This window comes from Protopterus annectens, chromosome 7.part1, assembly GCF_019279795.1.
Source record: "Protopterus annectens isolate FY-2018-M chromosome 7.part1, PAN1.0, whole genome shotgun sequence".
Classification (NCBI taxonomy): Eukaryota; Metazoa; Chordata; order Ceratodontiformes; family Protopteridae; genus Protopterus; species Protopterus annectens.
This window is the reverse complement of record NC_056740.1, coordinates 406,791,350-406,813,753: the sequence shown is the minus strand read 5'-3', so window position 1 is coordinate 406,813,753 and position 22,404 is coordinate 406,791,350. Positions and strand designations below refer to the sequence as shown.

Below are 22,404 nucleotides of genomic sequence, written 5' to 3'. Positions count from 1 at the left end.
ATATAACTTGGCGGTGATATCATAATATCATGGCACCCGATGCAATGAAATGGCACTAATCATTTTGACATTACATAGTACCACAACCTAATAATAATGAATAAGAATAAATATGTGGTAAAAATAACTGTAAACATTCTGGCAATAATATAGTATCATAACGTAACAAATAAGAATATGGCATGCGTAAATCCTTGTAACTATTCTGGCAGTAATGCAATACGCAAGCAATAATGGCAAATAGGGTGTGTTATTGTGTAAATAATACATGCCCAGGGGTGTTCTGAGGCCCAGTGCCACAGATCATTTGATATTACTCAGGATAAAATTAAGAGAAGATGTCGCCTATTACACAGAATAAAATTCGGTCACCTGATTAGTTAATGTAAAAGAATAAGTTCCTATCACTGCAGTATCAATAACAGCAACCTAATAAAAAATCAATGACTCCCCAGTGAACAAGTATTCAATGCAGATTTCCACTCCAGCCATAAAATAATCTGAAAGTACTGAAAGCATCTTCACTCACACCCTTCATCCACCCAACAATAGCGGAACTCCAGGTGACAGTACTCCAGTAGTCCAGCATACTGTAGTGAAGCCAACCTCTTCACCAAACAATGACCAGTGGGATGAGCAATACAAGAAGATTTTCTGTGAACAAAACAAGAAAAAGTGCTGCAGAACTCAGTGTTGTGTCAGCTATCTGCCATCTACTTGTGAGCACTGCTATATCTGAAAAAGATATGAACAAGATTGTCAAACTGGTGTCATTTTGGATGTTAAGAGGGCTCACAAAAGTATCACATCTCAGTATTCCCACACAGGCTTTTCAGAAAATGTTATAAGTTGGTTTATAAATTACCTGAACAACAGACATTTTCAGTTTACATTCACTAATGTTTTCTCAGAATGTCAAACTATTTCCAAAGGTATTTATAGAATATGACACTATTACCTAAGGCATTCTCAAAATGTGGCACTATTACCAAATGTATTCTCAGACTATGGCACTCTTACCAAAGGCATTCTCAGAATGTGGCACTATTACCAAAGGTATTCTCAGAATGTGGCACTATTACCAAAGGTATTCTCAAAATATGGCACTCTTACCAAAGGCATTCTCAGAATGTGGTGCTATTACCAAAGGTATTCTCAGAATATGGCACTATTCCCAAAGGTATTCTCAGAATGTGGCATTATTACCAAAGGCATTCTCAGAATGTCCATAGATTTATAGGCTCATAGGGTGATACTAGGCTATTGGCCCGGAGGCCCTTATAAGCCTAGCCAAGAATTTTGCCCATGTTCCCTCACAGTCAGCACCTGTTTCCCCCTGTCTAGCAGGGACACAGGTGAGATCCCAGGGGTGTATTTTTTGTTTCCCATCCAGTCACCCAGGTTCCTCTTAAAGAGGGCTAGATAGGTACTATGCTTGACATGGAGAGGGAGTCTATTCCATAAATGGTGGAGTCATTGGTACAGAAATCTATCCTGCTAACAAGTTCTATAATGTCACAGACCACATTGAGGCCTTGTGTGTGGGTTGTGTGAGTGGAATTTGACTTACAGATATGCAGAAACTCCATCAAGACTGGATCTGAGATGGCCTTGTATGCCAGACATAGGTCACCTTTGAGCATTCTGTAGCCTATCAGTATAGGACAGGTGTTTGAAACCCTGGATTTTCCTGGTCAGGAACCTCTGTGGTCTCTCCAACTGTTGCATGTGCTTGGAAAAGTACATGCCGAAGGGGGCATTATACTCTATAATGGGTCTGATAAGGGAGGAGTACAGAGATGTTATGAACTCCTTGTTCCTGGATGAAATACCCGTACTTATGAGATGGGCCATGTAGAAAGCCTTCTGTACAGTTGAGGCAACATGGTGGTCAAAAGTCAGGTTGCTATCAACCTGGTTGCCAAAGTCCCTCATGACAGATTGCATACTTAGTACATTGTTATTAATGTAATAATTAGTGGGGACTCCATTTTCCCCAAAGGGGACAATGATGCATTTCTTGGCATTCAGTTTGAGGCAATGCTTCTGGCACCAGTCATTAGATTGGGTAAGGCCCTCTTGGGATAATGTTCATGTAACTAGGGTAATTTAAGACAGCAGCCAGCTTACAGTCATCTGCAAACTTGGTCAGTCACAGACCAATGATTTTGGCTTGCACCTCAGAAAAGCATTTCCCAAACAGTAGAGGCCTCAAGACTGATCCTTGGGGTACACCACACATTACGGGTCTACTACTAGAGGTGGCTTTCCCTATTTTGACTGAGTGGGTTCTATCAATGCGCCAGTAAGCTTCCCATCTGGTAACATACTGTTTGATGCCTAGATGAGAGAGTTTATCTAGTATGCCTGAGTGTGGAATAGTGTCAAAGGCTTTGGCTAGGTCAAGATAGGTGGTATGCACTGTCTTCCCCTTGTCTATGGCTTTGGTGACTGTTTTGAAGAAGTCGGCCAAGTTTAACAGGCATGATCTTCCTTTGATAAAACCAAACTGTGTGGGGTCATGCATTTGGAGGTTGCCAATGTCCTTGTTTATAAGGTCCATGATAATGTATTCAATGTCCTTGCAGATCAGGCTAGTTAGGCTGATGGGCCTATTAGTGCCTGGGTCAGTGGACGCTCCACCTTTGTGTAGAGTGATCACAGTGGCTGTCTTCCAGTCAGCTGGGATGAAGCCGGTGGTCAGGATTTGGTTGACTAGGGTACTTAGTGGAGCTGACAGCTCATGCCTGAGTTCATGTAGGATAGATGTTGTTGGGTCCCACGGAGACTGTATTTTTTGCCTTTGAGAGGGCATTAAGCACCTGCTCCCTGGTGATAAGGGGAGGGGGAAGGTGCTGGGGATGTCCTGGTTTACTGGTTGGGGGAGACAGGGGGGTGAAGTTTTCACTGAACCTGTCTGCCAGCAGGTTGGCTATATCTACGGTGTTTGTGTATGTGATGTTATTGACCACTAGTTCAGAGGAGATTTAGGTGTTACATTTCAGATTACAGACATATGTGAAGAAGACCTTGTGATTGTCCTTAGTGGAATTGGCCAATTTGGACTCAAAGTTAGCCTTAGAGGATTTCACCAGTGACCCGATTTGCTTGTTCAGACAAAGGAGAAATTGCTTCTAACTTGACACCTGCTCCTTATTGGTCCTGGACAGCAATTTTTTTTCCTTTTGTTATAGAGTTTGTTTATTGCTACTGTCCACCAGACAGGTTTACTCTTCCTTGAGGTAGATGATTTGGTCCTGTCAAGTATGGCTGAGTCAATACAGCACTATTACCAAAGGTATTCTCAGAATGTGGCACTATTACCAAAGGCATTCTCAGAATGCTGCACTACTGCCAAAGGTATTCCATAGTGCCCATTGCTCATGCTTCCATTTTTTCTACACAACTAACGTTATCCTTGGTCTGTGCCATATGTTAATAGTATCCTTTTGCAAATGTTGTGGCTACAACAAATGCAAAAAAAAAAAAACTTTTCACAGCCAGCAAAAAACATTGCAAGAATGATTTTAGTGTAGTCTAAAATTGATTATCAACTAATAAACTGACATCAAGGCCAGTAGGACAACAAGAATAAATTTTGGTACATCACAAAGGCTTAGCTCTACACTAGCTCTCTAGATAAAACGGCTATGGGGGAAACCATTTTCTATTTGAAGCGAAACAAAAGTACCTTAGCTTACTTCTGCATCTGTACTTATTCAAGGTGAAACAGTCCTACACCAGCTTATGTTTGCATACAGGCTGCGACACCTTCTTAATAAGAATAACAAACAAGCAATAAGCATTAATGTGTGTACACCAAGAGCTCAATAACTATACTCCCATCAGTGCATTAAACACCCTCTATAATGCATCCCTAATTCAAAACCACTGAAAATAAATTCTAGGATTCACTCATCTGTAATATAGCCAAGAATATCATAGTCTGAATTAGAAGAGGAGACACTGTTTACCAGTTAGAGTAAGGTTGTAACTGCTGCTAAACTCATTAACTTTTAAAGGTATTAAAGGACAACTATTCTATAAATATAACATTTCCTTTCCTTATAGTTTATTTTCTTCCTTATAAAATGATCCTCATTTTCTTTAGGAATTTGTCTCCTTGCTCTAACATCAGGTTGGCTATCACATTCTAATGTTTCTTGTCAAGAAAAACACACATACGGCAACTGCAGTTCTTTTTATATTTCACATGCACTGGGATTGTAAAGCTTTTCACGCTAAAACTTTCACAGTTGTTTTAATTGTGTTCTGTCATTTATAGCTGAATTCTTTCTCTACCATGACGTTATAAACCTATTGAGCCTTTTAACGTCTGAAGATGAAGACATATTGTTACTATTGATGATAATTTCAGTATTTAAAAAAATGGGCAGAAAAGACAATAGGGAAAACACCAGAAACATGATTCCCAGGCACTCCAAAAGCCACAGCAGTCCACGCAGTATATTTTAAAAATGAACAGTCTTTTATTCACATCAAGAACACCATAAGATTTAGCGCTTTCATCTACTGCACCCTCCCCCACGCCATCTAACCTACCCTATAAATACATCTCCACCTCCCTGGACGCCATCTTTCTTTCCACCTACCTACCTGGCTGCTGTGTGTCCCGAACCTGGAGCTTGACGGAAACTTACTGTAAGCCTATAGTCTTATTGTTGTTTTACACGTAGATGATGTGTTATCTTCGTTAATGATAAAACAAAACCTTGACCAGCTCATGCATTGTGTATGAAACGTTGATATTTTTACTGAACCAATACTTAGTTTGTTGCTATGGTTCTGATCTCAAACCAGTTGTAAGGATTACTATTATACTCCAGCTCTGCTAATACTTAATTACTGTTTTGTTTCGAGAAAGTTTGATGTGTTGCTAAATCAAAGCTTGGTTTGTTTTCGTGGTTCTGACCTTATACCACTTGCAAGCATTACTATTCTACTCCTGTACTACTAATTGTTAATTACTGTTCTTGGTTTTCTGAATCTGTTTTACCTTATGGTTATCACCACGCTGGCGATGTTTCTAAATATTACCATAGAGCTTTTTACAAGCGTAGACTATAGTTTGTGATACTGCGCTAATGTTCACTAGCTGTTCACCAGCTGGGTATCACACGCTGATGATGTTTCTAATTGTTACCATAGAGCGTTTTAACAACGGAGACTACAGTTTATGATACTGCGCTAATGTTCTCTAGCTGGGCTTTAACGCTCCTTGATATTGAAGTTTGTTATGTGTTATAACAGAGCGACTATACCTCATACTACTAGAAGGGTGGAATAGATGTTATCCTGACTTTGGCCTGTTTTTGGTTGTCCTGTATTTAGTTAAATTGGTATTGCTCATTATGGCGTCACACTAAGGTTATAAATCTCGGTCTGATACCCAGGACTGTGTAGCGCTATTACTTGCCCTTCCGCCTCTTTATTATTTCTCTATTAACTACTGCTACAGACACTTAGGTTCTGTCCTGAACTACACTTCTATATTTAAAATTACAAAACTAAGGTTTTCCTGTAATTTGAACCCATTAGTTAACTAAGCAATTGCTTTATCTAAAACGACTGTATCAGTTTTAAAGCTTTTACAATAAAACGCCTTTTTACTTAAACTCTCTTTAAGAGTCCTACCCTTCTAGTTAGTTATATAGTTCTAATTAACAATATTTGGAGTCAAACCCTATGTCATTAATCTCTTTGTTTGCTGTTTCTTTTGACTGTAAAATCTCATGAACCTAGGCCTGCTCATAATATTGTTCTTATGTTTTAAAATGCATACTCACTAAATGCTCATACTATTCTAGTTAACATCTTTCTTAAAGTACAGAAGATTAACCAGTTGTAGTACATGATTGTAACCTGTTGTTATCTGCACTGTTTTATTTTTTATTTCTCTCTGTTTGCCTTATCATCTTTCCTCTCTCTCTTTTACTATTTTAGTAGCTTGAATAAGTGGACCCTGCAAATACCTATATCATTTGCCTCTACCCTCCTGGAAGACCATTTCCTCTTGTCTGCTACACTCCAACCCTCCTGGCATCGGAGATATCTACCAGACAGACTGTGAAAGTATGCTATTCATATATGTTTAACCCACATCAGCTGAACTGTGTGAACCAGTCTAGCTACTTGCACAGGACTGCCAGCAGCCAATAGGTCTGGCCCTCTTCACTACTCTACTCTAGACTTTCGACTACCCTTTTTTATACTTCTATCCTCTCTTCCCTCTCACCTTTCCTCCTTTATTAGCCACCTACGAGTATATCAGTGATATATATACTCCCTCAGGCCACTAGGTGGCATCCTTTGTTTTAAATCTGCTCCTTCCTGATTTATTACAACACACACCCCTTTATCTCTTGATTTGGTGTCTGTACCTCTCCCTATCCTCTTTACCTCCTTTCTTACTCTCAGGACCCTGCTATACCAAATCCTACTACTCCCCTGTGCTCCAAACCTTAACATATTCATAGGTTTGACTCTACCCTTCACATACCTTATAACTATATACTTATTTTCTTACCTACCTGCTGTTTTCCTCTCCTTACAGATTGTTTTCTGTGCCACACCACTCCTTTGGCTCTTCCCCCTCCCTCCCCTGCCCCCATCTCACCTAGCACCTCTACCTTTATACCCTCATAGACACCCTCTTAATCTCCCACCCCTTCTAGACCTAGCCCCTCCCACTTCACCTACTGCCTACCCTACCCCTTCTAACCAGCCCCTCCCTTCACCACTTATCTTCTCTCCTTCCCACTTCACACTATCTTCCCACTCTATTTCAGTTATACATTCTCTAAACATGTCTAACCAATGCCAACCTTTGCTACTTATATCCTTCCTAACCATCATCATCTCCTTATTTCTCCACCTCTTATGAACAAGCCCTTCCTTTGCTCTAACAATTCCACACAAAGTAACCCAAATATCCCCCTACCTCTAACAATTACCTATCTCAACACCATCCACAAAACTTCCTACCTCCAAGCTAAATATCACCGACTTTCTCACATCAAATATCCTACTCATAGCCTTAAAAACATTTTTACTACTACCACAAATTTCTCAATCTTACAACCCTATATTAATCTGCTTAATACATGGTGATATCCACCCCAACCCTGGCCCTAACTCACCCCTACCATTCTCTAAAAGCCACCAACTATTTACAAGACCAACACCATCTACCAAACCCCAAATCACTCTCAATTGCTCAATTAAATATACGTAGCATCTGTAACAAAATACCACATATCCATGCCCTCCTAGATGTCCAACAGTTTGATATACTCTGCCTAACCGAAACTTGGCTCAAACCTACAATTAAAGATAATGAAATCACCCCTGGCTATAACATACTCAGGCAAGACCGCTTAAACAAAAGGTGGTGGGTAGCAATTCTGTATAAAACCGGATTGCAAATAAGCAAAGAAAATCATACTCTTCCATCTGATAATAATGTAGAAATAATTATTTCCAAACTTCAGCTCAACCCTCACAAAACAGTTAACATTATCTGCACCTATCTTCCCCCAGGAAAAATCCCACTATTTTAGAAGACCTATTAAACTGGCTTTCACTAAATCTCCCTCAAGAAACTATTCTTTTAGGAGATTTTAATTGACTGGAATTTATGTCAATACACCAATCCACCCACTCTTATTAACCTACATGGCTTTACTCAAACCATTAACTCCCCAACAAGAACAAACAAACAAAATAAAAGAAAGTATACTTGACTGGATACTTATAAACAGTCCCCAGCTAAAGTATACAACAGGGACTCTCCCAGATGACCTCAGCGACCACTCTCTAACATATATCATCATTCATCAGGCATAAAACAAGTTTAACCATCCCCACACAAGTCATAACATCCCGTAGCAAAAAATTCCTAGATCCCATTCTGTTTCAAAATGAACTTATGCAAGTTAATTGGTCATCTCTTAAATCTCTCCTATTAACTACTTCAATCATACTTTTCTGACAATCCTAGAACATCACGCTCCAATGCGTTCTATAAGAATTAAATCTAAAACAGCCCAATGGCTTTCTAATGCCACCAGGAATCTAATCCTTAGTAGAAACAAAGCCTGGATAAAATGGCGTACCTCTAAAAATACAACTGATTATTTTCAGAGAACAAAGAAATTTAACAAAAAAAGCCATTCTACAAGACAAGAAGAACTTTTATACTCAGCTACAACAAACATCCCTACACCAACCACATAAATTCTGGACCGCCATTAATACACTGCTATCACCAGGAAAAGTTGCCACACCAAATCCTATTGATTCAAACCCCAACTGCCCATTACAAATGGCTAATGCCTTTAATACTTTCTTTACCTCTGCCATTCTAAAGCTAGCTAACCAACAAAGCCCTGATACCTCCAAACTGCTAAACCAAGGTCCTCCCCCATTCCACCTCAAACCCATACCCACCACATATATATCATCCTTACTTCAAAATTAAAACCTACAACTCCCAGTTACAGCAGAATTCCTTAAAATTGGTGCAAAGCCATAGCTTACCCCATCTCCATATTGATTAACAGGACCATAAAATTCCATCATTATGGAAAATCTCTTATATTATCCCACTATTCAAAGGTGGTGACTCTACTGAGTATTCTAACTTTCGTCCAATAGCATTATTATCACCACTTGCAAAATAATGGAGAAATGCATCCACAAACAGGTACTAAATCACCTGCTAAATAATAACCTCCTAGCTAAGTGCCAACATGGTTTCTTTCCATAGCACTACTACAGCCTTACTTTCCTTTATCGACTCAATAAATAATAACCGCAATAATAACATACCCTCTTCGTTGACCTATCCAAAGCCTTTGATATGGTCAACCACAAACTTCTCCTCCATCGTCTAAAGTCCCTCTCTTTTGACAATACAGCCTTAAATTGGTTCACATCCTATCTGAATAACCGCAAACAGGCAGTACTCTGGCATAACCATCTCTCTGATCTCCTTCCCACCTCTATAGGAGTTCCTCAGGGCTCTATCTTAGGCCCTCTACTATTTTCCATCTTTATAAATGATCTTTACCTAGCTACTCCTCTATCAACTTGCATTCAATATGCTGATGATACAACCATTATCTGCTCAGCCCCAACACAGTCAGAACTTTATTCCCTTACACAAAATACCTTCACTACCATAGAGCAATGGTTCTCCAACCACTGTCTCCTCCTTAACCCAAAGAAAACCAAACTCCTGATTTTTACACCCACCATCTTGTCCTCCATTAATTTCTCTCTCACAGCCAACAATGGCATCCTTATCTCCCCAGACAATAACACCAAACTACTAGGCATTACAATTGACAACCAACTCAAATTTGACACACACATTGACTCTACAATAAAATCAACTAACAGAAAACTAGGCTCTCTGTATAGAATTAAATCTTTCCTTACTCCTGAAGCCAGAACCACTATAGCTAGAACCCACTTAATCTCTTCCCTTTTATATGCCTCCCCAATCTATACAAACCTTTCTAAATATAATCTTACCAAACTAACTACGCCTTATAATAATATTGCCAGATTTGCTACAGCATCTCCATATAGGACGCACCTTTGTTCTAACCTTAAAAACTAGGGTGGCTAGAATTACCTAACCTTATACATTTTAACCAACTTACAATTGCCCATAAAGCTCTTTACCACCCAGACAATACCCCAATGCTCTCCACCCTCATAAAACCCTATAGCAATCTGAAAAACCTGCGCTCCTCCAACAAAATACTGATTCATACTTCTCTTTCTAAGAACTCAGCAGGTGACTCCACATTCTCAAACTCAGTTGGGAAACTATGGAATCAACTACCTCAAGACCTCACCACTCAAACATCAATCCCACTATTTAAAACTAAACTTAAACATTTCTTTTCCAACCACTGGCTTTGCTCTTGCAAGACTAACCTTTCATACCTCCCTGCTATGAGATTTTTTCCACTCTCTCTTTTATCTCGTATATCTAACTCTCTACATAACTCTCTACAAAGCTGTTTCTATTACCTCACTTCTAATAAAGGAAAATCTCTACTTTCCATCTTCTTTTAAAGATGTATTAGACTAACTAGGTACTTTATCTGTACTGTCATATTGTACACTTTTCTAAGTAATAGAGAGACTTCTTACTGTACCTCATATTTGTACTCAAATGTTCTTAATTCTAACAGAAGGTTTAAAGAATATGTTATTAGATATTACTTGTATATGTTGATATATTCTGATAAAGTTTTTGTTTTAGTCTTACTATAGTAGTACTGTAGAGGAGCTTTTCTCCCCGGGCCTCCACTGAAAATGGACATGTATCCAGTTGGACTAGCCCGGTTAACAAATGTAAAATAAAATAAAAATAAATAAATACTGCACCATAGGCTTCATCAAAATCAATTAAAAACATTCTTCACTGGTATTTATACCATTTTCAAACCCATGAATTAATTAAGTAACAGCAACTGCATCATTAGCTTAAAGCAGCAGTAACAAACTACCCTATATGAGTCCCAGTTCTAAAAAACTGTAAATATAAAACACTAAAATTATTATTATTTATTATTTATTTGCAGTTTGTTAACCTGGAAAGTACATTGGCCAAAATGGGCTCGTTTTCAATGGAGACCCGGGGAGCAAAGCTCCATATACATTTATTACAAAGCTAATAATATCAACAAAGTTAAGTACAATGCAATTTTCAAAACTACCAAAAACACAGTGATATCGAAGACAGAATAATAACATTTGAGCAAGGTGTTGTAACAAAGCATTGAATGAAATTAAAACATAAGTATTTTGGAATACATAAGTATAATATGGAGTGCAGGCACTTATGTATTCAAAGTTTCACGAGGTCAGAGGTAGGAAGAATTAGAGCAAGAGAGTGGAACAGTGAAAGGTGAATAGGCTGAGTTATGAGAGAGAAAAAAGGGAGAGGCAATGAAATGATGGGGTCACTAGGGTGAGTTCTGAGAAGAGAGAAAAAAAGATGGGGCAGCAGAAATGATATAGAGGGAGTCAGTTTGGGTGAGAGCATGAGCATTCCCAGTGAGAAGAGGGATGGGAATGGAGCACAGTCTTGAAGGTGGAGTGGTTTTGGGTGATTCAAATGTGGGGGGGAAGTGAATTCCATAGGCGACCAAGGGAGAAAGGCAGGAGAAATTGCCCAGGTGCACGTAAGGGTTTGTACACTTCGAGGAGGTTTTGGTCACTGGATGCTCTGCAAGGTGCATCATCTTGACAGTACATATTTAAACAGCATTTGGTAATCACATGTAATCACATTTTGTTATGAAACAAGTAACAAATAATAGATATTTATGGAATTATTTTTTATGAAATTATGCTGCCATCAAATTAATGTAAGAATGTGACACTTTAATAGCGCAAACATTTTTTCTCAGTTTTGCTATACTGCCATTTTCAAAATAACCATGAACTAAATACCAAACTAAGCAATGAGTAACCTGCTGGTATGTTACTATGCTGTGCTGCAAAACCATCCTGAAGGTTTTTATTGTCCACATACCTCCTCCCCAAAATAAAAGAGTAAATGAATACAAGATGAAATGAAAGTTAAACTTCAAAAATCAGAACAAAAACTAATTATTCTCCTAAAAAGATAATTATCCTTCAAACCTGCATTATATTCTCTCTCAAGAGTCCTAACAAACTCCAAGACTGACAATTTTATTTTATTACACAGAGGAAGAGATATTTTTGCACAGTACCTGCAGAATTTCAACAGGTTATTCAACAATGCCCACTCACTTATTTTCTTTGATATATAACATTTATAAAAATCAAGACACTTCTTTAATTGTTATTCTGAACTTTCTGAAAAATAAGGCATTTATTTGACTTTTTGTCTGTAGTATCTACATACCAGTATGTTCTAAACTTTAGTCTTGAAACTTGAACAGAGAGGCCACAATTTGATGTTTACAGGACAATGCACGACAGTACCAGATAAGCAACAAGTTACTTATTACCTGGCCATATACTTGATCTAGGAACCAAAGATTAAAATAAATAAACTGTATGAATAACTATTGTTATTCAGAAGTAATATTAAAAACCTAATACCAATAACATGTATTTATGTGTTAAACATACTATACAATGTTCAAATGACAAGCTGAAACTTTACATCTATATAATATAGTGGTGCAACATATTTATGACAATGATATATTCATATACATATTATTATATCTAGTATTGTCTTAATTCCAGGACAGGTGTAATAGTAATATTATCATTAATACAAGGGGTACGTGTAGCATTTAACAGCAACTGCCATCTCAACTCTCTCTCTTTCAAAATAGCTTTTATATCCCCCCCCCCCCCCGGGGCTGTGATGTAACTATTCCCACAATGCCAAACCTGAAGGCAGAGCAAGTAGGATTGGCTTCTATATGTCTATATCAAGCACTATTTTATCCTTTCTCCTTATATTATAAAGATGTTCATATATCCTGTTTTTAATAGCTCTTTAGGTTTTCTCTATATAGAATGCAGCACAGGTGTTGCACTTAGCTAAACATATCACCTGTTTAGTATTCCAGTTCCCTTTCTTAAAAAAATATCTTTGTTTTATTACCGTTCTCAAGAATAATATAGTTGTCCTGTATGACAGCAAAGCAATGTTTTTCTTCGATTTCTTTGGTAGTACCTCTCCTTCAAAATATATAATATTGTTCTTCCATTATATCTGGAAGCAAGCACAAGACCTTTCCATTCAGAGTGGTGATAGATCCTTAAAACATATTTATGATAAAGTTCAGCATCTGATCAAAGATTCATGGGACTTTTTAAGTAGACTGAAAGCTGAAATATGGGACAATGATCTAAACTTTTTGACCATAGATGTAGAAGACCTGTTTTCATGTATTCCTAAGGATACAGAGCTAGAAAATTATAGTAACAGCATGGTATTATTTGGTTGGGAGAATGAATATACTTTCAAGAGTCAGTATATAGACAATATTATAAGATATGTACATTTCCTAGATGATATTTTTGTTCTGTGGAGAGGTACTATCAAATAAATCAAAGAAATTGAATAATTTGTAGGATATCTGAATCTTGCTAGTACCAATTTAAAGTTTGCACATTCTTATAATAGTTAAGGGATAGCTTACTTAGATACATTCATCTCTCACACTGACAAAGGGTTTAAATTTAGAATATATAGTAAAAGTACTTTTAGTAATGCCTATCTAGAATATACTAGTTGTCATCCTTGGAAACAAAAAAAGAGTACACTGAAAGGGCAGTGTATAAGAGCTGCTTGGATGACCTCTGACTATGAGGAGATGAGAACGGAGATTGCCAACATTGTCCGAATGTTTAAGGACAGAGATACCCCATTTTTGTGATTAATGATGTCTCTCAATATGTTATGAGACAATGGGGTAAAAAATAAAAGCCACTGTTAGGAGCAGAATTGGAAAGTAATAGTAACACAGAGGGAAATAATAGTTTTAGTACATTAATATTAGAATATAATCCAACAGCAGAAATAATAAAAAATATAGTTACATGAAACTGGGCTAAACTAAAAGGTGATGCCGAGGTTTATAGAATCTTGGGGCACAAGTCTAATTTTGTGTATAAAACTGCCCTGAATTTGAAAAATAAAAAAAATAAATTTGAATACAACAGAGGTTTACAAGCACAAGGAAGAACCAACGAAGATATTAAGAAATGTGGCAGGTGCTTGCTTCCAGATATAATGGAAGAACAATATTATATATTTTGAAGGAGAGGTACTACCAAAGAAATCGAAGAAAAACATTGCTTTGCTGTCATAGAGGACAACTATATTATTCTTGAGAACGTTAATAAAACAAAGATATTTTTTAAGAAAGGAAACTGGAATACTAAACAGGTGATATATTTAGCTAAGTGCAATACCTGTGCTGCATTCTATATAGAGAAAACCTAAAGAGCTTTTAAAAATAGGATATAAGAACATCTTTATAATATAAGGAGAAAGGATAAAAATAGTGCTCGATATAGACATCTAGAAGCTAATCCTACTTGCCCTGCTTTCAGGCTTGACATTGTGGAAATAGTTATATCACAGCCCAGGGGGAAAATATAAAAGCTATTTTGAAAGAGAGAGAGGTGAGATGGCAGTTGCTATTAAATGCAACTTGTGCCCCTGGTATTAATGATAATGTTACTATTACACCTGTGCTGGAATTAAGACAATAGTGGATATTATAATAATATGTATTTGAATATATCATTGTCATAAATATGTTGCACCACTATATTATATAGATGTAAAGTTTCAGCTTGTCATTTGAACATTGTATAGTATGTTTAACACATAAATACATGTTTTTGGTATTAGGTTTTTAATATTACTTATGAATAACAATAAGTTATTCATACAATTTATTTATTTTAGTTTTTATATCTGCAGTTTTTTAGAACTGGGACTCTTATATGGTAGTCTGTTACTGTTGCTTTAAGCTAATTATGTAATTGCTGTTAATTAATGGGCTTGAAATGGTATAAATACCAGTGAAGAATATTTTTTAATTAATCCTGATGAAGTCTATGGTGCAGTAGACGAAAGTGCTAAATCTTATGAAGTTCTTGATGTGAATAAAAAGCTGTTTGTTTTTAAAATACTAAGTGGACTGCTGTGGCTTTTGAAGCGCCTGGGAATCCTGTGCCTGGTGGTTTCCGTATTGCTTTTTACTGCTCATTTTTTGCTGGTTGTGGGGGATAACGCTGACAGTTTTAATTTTATTATTTACCCTTGTGCTGTGGTAGCATTGTTGCCTCACAGTTAGACGCCCGTTCGATCCTCAGTTAGAGCGTCTTCTTTTTGGCGACATGTGTGAACAGGTGTTTCTTCATGGAAGGCGGTGCATTAGGCCCAGCAAGCCAGCACGTAAAACTCTACTGCCAATCATTAGCGGACCAGAGCAGGAAAAGCCGAAAGTCACAAACAAACAAACCCAAGCTTTGTAAGCCAGTGAATAAAATACTTTAGCTAATACAGAGAAGGGAAGTGAGAGGAAAACAGGTCCTGTAGTTCACAAAATTTCACTTTTTTTTTTTTAAAAAGCAATTGCTATCTCAGCTATTTCTTCATTATTTCTTTAAGAACATTTTATAGCTTAAGTAACACACAAGAAATCAATATGCAAAACTCACTACAAATCAGGCATTGACAGTTTTATTGGGGATTCTCAAAATTAATTGTATTTCACAACCTTTATTCTAAGTGAATGGAATTGTAATCTGACTAGTGAGACTAGAGTGTATTATTTTCATCAACTCAGCCTTCAGAGAGCATTATGGACAAAATGGAGCTTTCCAAGAAAGATTGCATCAGGATGTTTGTACCATAGGAAGACATTCAAGATTAGAAAAAATATAACAAATAAAGATAACAAAGCAGCAAGAAGATCCACAGCCAAAAGGTGCTGATAAACTTGTAAAATAACCAAGAGAAATGTCTTCACTTGTCTTCACAAGTTTATCAGTTTTGATAAGGCTGTATGTTGTTACAGGATGAAAGCACTTCATTATTTTTGTAATTCAACGTTTTTTTTCTGTAAAGACAAGTGCAAAAGTTTTTTGTTTTGTTAATTAAAATAACCACTTATTCTGCTGGCGGCAGGCTTGTTTGTGTAGAACTTAATAAGAAGATAAAAAATGCATTCATTTTTTAGACTGTACCAACAGTGGCGCTTTAATGATTATTACTGACCTCCACTAGGAAAGAAACAAACATAAGGCCAAATGCCTGTCTTACATTCTTTGTTGTTAGGATGGTACCCACATATGCATACTTTCTTTTAATCAAACCATTGGTGAAATATATATTGAAGCTATTGTATACATTTAAGTTTGACAGTAGCTGTACAGTTCTTTATCTTCAGTGACTGCTTCCTCTCCATTAAAGCTTGGACATATTTTACTTCTTAATTGCAGTTGTAATGTATTTCCATTTTCAATTACTTACGTAAATGTATAATTTAAACACACTGTTTAAATGCATTCTGCCATGTCTAAAACTAGCTTCAACTTCATGTACAGTATGCAAGTATTAGTTGTCATTTTCTTTGTTTAGCAAAGTACTTTTAAGGTATTAAGTCTATATAGCTCTCTTTGTCACATGTGAATGTGTTCTGAATTTGCCTTATGGTTTGGATTGTAGCTGACAAATGTTTTAGGGCCAGTTCACTTACCTAATGAAAAGCAATTAAATAAATACATAAATAAATGAACCCTACTAACCCTGTATATGATGTGATGATGTGATGCAGTAAAAGAACTGCAACTATTCTGATAGTAATGCACAGCCATAAATCATGATAGTCATGAGTGTGAAATAATGAAACTACAGTAATCACAGAACTATCTGGCTACATTGTAGCATCACAGCTAGAAACATTGTGGTTGTAATGCATTATTATAACCAGAACCATTCTGTCTGCAGTAATGATAAAGAAATACCACAATAGAACTGCTATGGCTATATGGTATAATAACCATGATCATGTGAATGTGGTGTTGTACCATAAATAGAACCATTCCAGCTGTAGTGTAGAACCATAACTAGAACCATTCTGGCTGCAGTGTTGTACCATAACTAGAAGCATTCCATCTGCAGTGCCATAATTCAAACTTTTCTGGCTGTAGTGTAGTGCCATAACTCGGACTGTTCTGGAAGTAGTATAGTACCATAACTCAAACCATTGTGGTTGTAGTGTTGTACCATAACTAGTCCCATTCCAGCTGTAGTGTAGAACCATAACTAGAACCATTCTGGCTGCAGTGTTGTACCATATTTATTGACCTATCACAAGCCTTTGATATGGTTAACCACGACTTACTAATCAGTGTGCTAAAAGCACAATCTCTTGACCCTCAAGCAATACTTTGGTTTACATCCTATCTAAAAAACAGACAGCAAGCAGTGGTTTGGGATAATAATCTATCAACACCCCTCCCGTAAACATTGGAGTCCCTCAAGGCTCTATATTAGGCCCTCTTTTATTTTCCATTTTCATTAACGACTTCAATACTGTTTTTCCTCAAGCCACCTGTATTCAATATGCCGATGATTCGACTCTAATATGTTCTTCTAATTCATCTATCTCTCTTCAAACTCTTACCCAAACAGTATTTAACACTGTTGAAAATTGGTTTACTGACCACTGCCTCCTCCTTAACCCCAAAAAAAACAAAATTGTTACTTTTTGCTCCCACCCAAAAGTCTCCATCTATCCATTTCACAATTACCTCTAACAACGGTACCATTATTTCCCCTGATACTACTACACGTCTCCTGGGCATTACCATAGATATTAACCTCAGCTATGACAATCATATCAACAATACTATACTGATGGTCAATAGAAAACTTGGCTCCTTGTATAGAATTAAACCTTACCTCACACCTCTAGCTAGAACCACCATCGCCCAGACCCACCTCACTTCTACCCTATTCTATGCTTCTGCTATATATACCAACCTATCAAAATCTAATCTAAGTAAGCTCGAAACTAGCTATAACAATATAACAAGATTTGCCACTGGCACCCCTTTTAGAACCCACCACTGTCACAACCTTAAACAACTCGGGTGGTTTGAACTACAAAACCAGCTGGTATACAATCAACTACTGATCACACAAAAAATCCTTCATCACCCAAATAATACTCCAATCCTCTCTAACCTTATCTCCCCATACAAAAATCTTGCAACACTTCGTTCAGCTAACAAGTTACTAATCGCCAATATCAAATCTGATAACAAAGCTGGAGACCCCCTTTTTACCAACATTGTGGGAAAATATGGAACAAGCTTCCAATGTCACTCACATCTCTCTCATCTACATTTCTCTACAAAAAATACCTCAAATAACTTATGAAAAATCATTGGCTCTGTCCCTGCTCTAAACCTGACTGATCCTCACTTTTCTTATTACTATCTCTTCTTGCCTTATACCCTCCTTACGGGCTCTGTCCCCTCTCTTCCTTCAATCCTAGAAGCTAACTATAGTCCAGCCCTCATTTGTATCATTTGTTCTCTACCTTCATCTCATGTTCCCCTACATTGACATACAAATGGCAACATGAGAACCTCAAAGTGTACCTGACCTCGTTAAATCTAAAAACCCATGCAAAGACTCTAAACTACTTTTCCTCTTCTTAGACAAACTTTTCATTTAATTGTAACCTATACACTATTAAAATCTCTTATGTAGTAGAACTTTAGAAACTTTTAAGTATTATATATAGTAATTTTGCTATGATTTGAGCTTATCTACATATGAAAGCTATTAGTGCAAGTACTGCATTTTTATTTTGTAATTTTCTATTTTTTGCAATTTTATTTTGTAATTTGATTATGTTTGGAGCTTATCTCCCTGGGCCTCTACTGAAAATGGACATGTATCCAGCTAGACTAGCCCAGTCAACAAATGTAAAATAAAAATAAATAAAATAAAAATAACTAGAACCATTCTGGCTGCAGTGTTGTACCATAACTAGAACCATTTTGGCTGTAGTGTTGTACCATAACTAGAACCATTTTGGGTGTAGTGTTGTACCATAACTAGAAGCATTCCAGCTCTAGTGCCATAATTGGAACTATTCTGGCTGTAGTGTTGTACCATAACTAAAAACGTTCTGGTCATAGTGCCACAACTAAAATCATTCCAACTGTAGTGTTCATTCAGCGAGTGTTCATTTAATAGATGGGGAAAGTAATTAGTTGACAACCACTTCCCCATCTGCCCTTTTCCCCACTGTAGTGCAGTCTCTGAGTTGGTATATATAATTGCAGGGAGCAAAGCCCCCCTCCTGGATGGGTTTGAAATACTGCGGTGGGGCACACAGGGAAGTAGTGGCCAACTAGTTACTTTCCCTGTCAATGAAATGAGCAATCGCTGAATAAATGTTTGATGGATAGGATTCAATGTTCAGCCTTTCAATGGAAGTTCCATTTGATGGCTAAACATAGACTCCAACAGTGAAGTTATTAAATAAACTCTCCCTGGTCTTGGAAAAAAAGCTGTATGGATATAGATCACTGCTATAATAACCTTAAGCATTCAGCTTATAGTGAAATGCCACAGTACTCCCAACTGTCGTCTAACCATGTTTACTTCAAAGTTGCAGCATTCCTTCCATAAACATTCTTTAACACACATACAATGCTGGAACGCCAGACTATGGCTGCTCTGATGTGAGTCTAAAACTGAATCATGCAGGCTGTGATTTCACCTCAAAATACTGCATCTGTTGAAGAAGTGCACTAATATCAATTTGGAATAAAGACAAAAATGCTTTGCTTGTCAGATGCACCAGCAAACTGACTTATTTGATTTGTATATGATTGGTTCCACTGATGTGCATTATTTGCCTTGTTGCAGTACAAATGCAGAATAACATAACTTATAAGTGCTAAATGGACACATACTTGGCTATTTGTCCTGAAACCTCCATTCTCTGCTCCAGTGTTTCCAGTAGTCTCTGAAGATCTGTACAGATAAAAACAAAAATTACTGAAAGGAGAGGCATACAGCAGAGGTTTAAATACTAACTCTATCAAATGGAAGACAGATGTATGATCTGTTAAGCTTATTCTTTTTCACTCAAGTCTATGCTAGAGTGCAGCAAAACATTAACCGGTAAATGTGCCTTTACTTGAGACCTATTTTGCCAACAGATCATTCTAACAAAATTTGTATTAAGTAAGGTGGTGCATGCCCGGAGCAGCTAATTGTTATTATTATTATTACTATATTCGCCATATATCATCATCATCACAGATATCTGGATCGTCAAGTAGAGTTGTACGCTTGAGTCACGGACCTGTCTTGTGAGAAGGGGTGGAGGGTTAACATTCCTCTTTTTTAGCAGCAATTAACCAATCTAAGTTTAGTGGTTGATCTAAGACACTAGAAGCAACAACACCTGAGTTTATACCAGCCTGCGTATGCATCTGTACGTCTATCATTTAGGAGGAAAAATTAAAAAAGATTGCATTAAGTTCATAGCTTCAGACATCCCAGATCTGCATTGGCAAAGATGTTAAATCTTGATTAATTCAGAAGTTAAGAAGGCTGGGGCCTTTTGACATCCTACATATGAATGGCATATCCATTACATTTAATTCATCACAGACTTGTAGTGGCCCCAGACCACCATCTAGTGCCACTTAGTATGTCTGTGTTTAATAATCACAAACATTACCGAGTACTAATCAAATGCAGTTTTAGGAAAATGCCCCATCCTAGAGTACACAGTTCTGTATCACTAGCATGATATCTAGCTTTATTATTTTATGTATATTTTCATATTGGTAAACACTTACATACATGTTCTTGCAGAATTTCATTGAAAATGAATGTATGGGTTGAATGTATGGGTGATTGGATGTGTAGCTGGATATAATCTAGTATTCATTAGCCATGCATTGATAAATAGTATCAGAATAACACATCTTTCTTTTTTCATTTCTAAAATAAATATTAAGGTTTACAAAAATAAATAAATAATCCATGGTGATGGGCTTTTTTAGACAAGTCAAGTCTGAGCTAGGGAGCTACTGCTGTATGAAGATTGCAATTTAATAAAGTTTAAGTTTTCTACTATGAAAACAAAAGTCTATTTTTTAATAAGAAAAAAATTCAAGCTATCACACAGCAATGTGGCAACAGAGTATATTGCTGCTGAAAGTTTATTATATGAATGCAATTAAAAGAAAAGCAAGTCAAATATATTTTGTTAAATGAATGGTGCTGCATGGGGGAAGTTGTGTCACTGAAAAACTTGTTCTGGCCTAGGCTTAAAAGAATTAACAGGATGCAGATATCCAAGGGGAGGGCGTCCGCGGTGGTGCAGTGGTTCGCGTTGTGACCTTAGAGCAAGAAGTTCTCTGTTTCGATCCACGGCTGGGGTGCCTTCTGTGTGGAGTCTCCATATCCTCCCTGTGGTCATGTGGGTTTCCCCCGGGTGCTCCGTTTTCCTCCCACATTCCAAAGACATGCTGTAGGTGGATTGGATACTCTAAATTGGCCCTAGGTGTGAGTGCGTGTGTGTGTGTGCCTTCTGTGGAAGGTTGGGTGCTGGGCTGGCATCTCGACACTGTAAAATGATACTGCCAATCATGAGCGGACAGGTGATCTGCTATGGCGACCCCTAACCGGAAAAAGCCGAAAGAAGAACAAGATATCCAAGGAAAATTCAGTATTCCTTATTCCGTGAGTCGGCTAAGGCTGGGAAAACTAGAATATATTGTTAGCTAGCAGTTCTCCACAGAAGCTCAATTTGATTTAATTAATTTAATAATTGAGGAGCTGAACTGCTGAGGTTAGAAGTGAAAAAATGGAATTTCTCAGAAAAGAAGCTAAGTGCATCTTCGTCATGTGAAATACTTACAGACACTAAGTCTACGTATGTCAGTAAGTCTGTTTCCTCTTGCAGGAAGGAGAACATTAAGGAGAAAACCAGACAGGAGAGGGTACATCTGCTAGCTGGTTTTCGAAGTTTAACACAAACCAGTGGAAAGGGCACTGCTGTATTGTAACATTTCATAATTGCATTTTTATTTGTGTTTCTGAGTGAAGAAAATCTTGCATTTTATTCCTTGTGATTATTTAAATCATTAAAGTATTTTTCCACTTCCAGTTGTACGTGTGATACATATATAAAATAACAACAGTAAGGAACAAATGTATGGCTCTGTATTATTTTCATTTAACATTCTATTGTATTTAGTTAGTTAATTAGTTAGTTAGTTAGTCAGTCAGTCAGTTATTAGCCTTTGATTACTAGAAAAGTCTAATAGGTTAAAGCCCCTTTTCAGAGGAGGCCTGGATAGAAAAGTTCCATATTACATACATTTGTATGAACTAACATTAAAATGTACTATATAACACTCAGGACTATACAACTTAGCAGGTGATCACCATGCTACATGCAGTATATAGTATTTACAGAATATGAAGCTCAAAGACACATGAATAGAGCATGCTATATATGCATCATGTAAAACTCACTCAAATCAATAGGGCATTCAGTAGTACAGCAATTTTAGCACATAGGGTCATATGTTCATAGACGGTTACTAGGTTGTTGGCCCTAGGGCCTTTATAAGTCTAGCCATGTTATACCCTTATTGACCACGTTGTATGATCTATATTTACAGTGCAAGTCTATGATCAGCAGCAACTGCCCTTATCCAAGGGGGACATAGGTGACAGCCCCAGGATAAATTTATAGTCTCCCATCCAGTTGTCTAAGTTACTCTTAAATAGGGTCACTAAGGAGTTCTGTTTTACGTGAATTTTGAGTTTGTTCCAGAGGAGTG

At 37.2% G+C, this 22,404-nt stretch overlaps 1 long non-coding RNA gene across 1 annotated transcript in view; it reads right to left on the bottom strand.

The window, feature by feature from the left end:
* The window catches only part of LOC122807541, a 38,719-nt gene extending 19,148 nt beyond the window's left edge, over positions 1 to 19,571 (bottom strand). The window contains exon 1 of the long non-coding RNA XR_006365697.1: positions 19,510 to 19,571. This is a non-coding gene — a long non-coding RNA (uncharacterized LOC122807541). The remainder of the gene's footprint in view (positions 1 to 19,509) is intronic.
* Positions 19,572 to 22,404: the final 2,833 nt, after the last annotated feature.